We start from the raw sequence: 669 nt of genomic DNA on the forward strand, positions 1-669 counted from the left end.
ATGGAGCGATTCTATTCTGTCCTGTGAGGTTGCTATAAGTCAGAATAGGCTCTATGGCAGCGAGTGGGCAAATGTATAGGAACTCCTAAAGAATAGACAAGAGAGCTACTAGAGCCAGCTAATAAATGGCAGCTCCAATATTCTCTCCATTTATTATGGTGCAATAATTTTTTTAAGGGTCACTGATGTTTATTTTGCAAACAAAACCACTGCGGATGTTGCCTGTTAACACCTCGGGATGACACTGAGACACTTGGTGGGAAGCTTGCGAGAAGGGTGAGGAGTTGGGATGTCACAGGATCACAAAGCTGGGGTTTCCAACAGGCTTGGCTGCGGGGGCAGCTCTAATGAAGCGGCGAGAACACCGACAGGCTCGGGGGAGGGACTACCAGAGGTCTGCCTTCCCAGCTTACTTGGCGAGGGGATTTCTGAACTTCTGGCCAGCGAACTTGGCCTTGCTGCCCAGCTCCTCTTCAATTCTGAGGATCTGGTTGTACTTGGCCAGGCGCTCAGATCGCCATGGCACACCAGTCTTGATCTGTCCAGTGCAGGGTCCCGCCACCAGGTCAGCAATGAGACACCATGACACCCCACCCATTGGACTGGGCCAGCTTGCACGCCTGCAGAGATTCGGTCACGGAGCCGATCTGGTTCACTTTGAGCAGGAGG

The sequence above is a fragment of the Echinops telfairi genome, unplaced genomic scaffold (genome assembly GCF_000313985.2).
Source record: "Echinops telfairi isolate 266 unplaced genomic scaffold, ASM31398v2 ScPeMD7_34;HRSCAF=130, whole genome shotgun sequence".
NCBI lineage: Eukaryota > Metazoa > Chordata > Mammalia > Afrosoricida > Tenrecidae > Echinops > Echinops telfairi.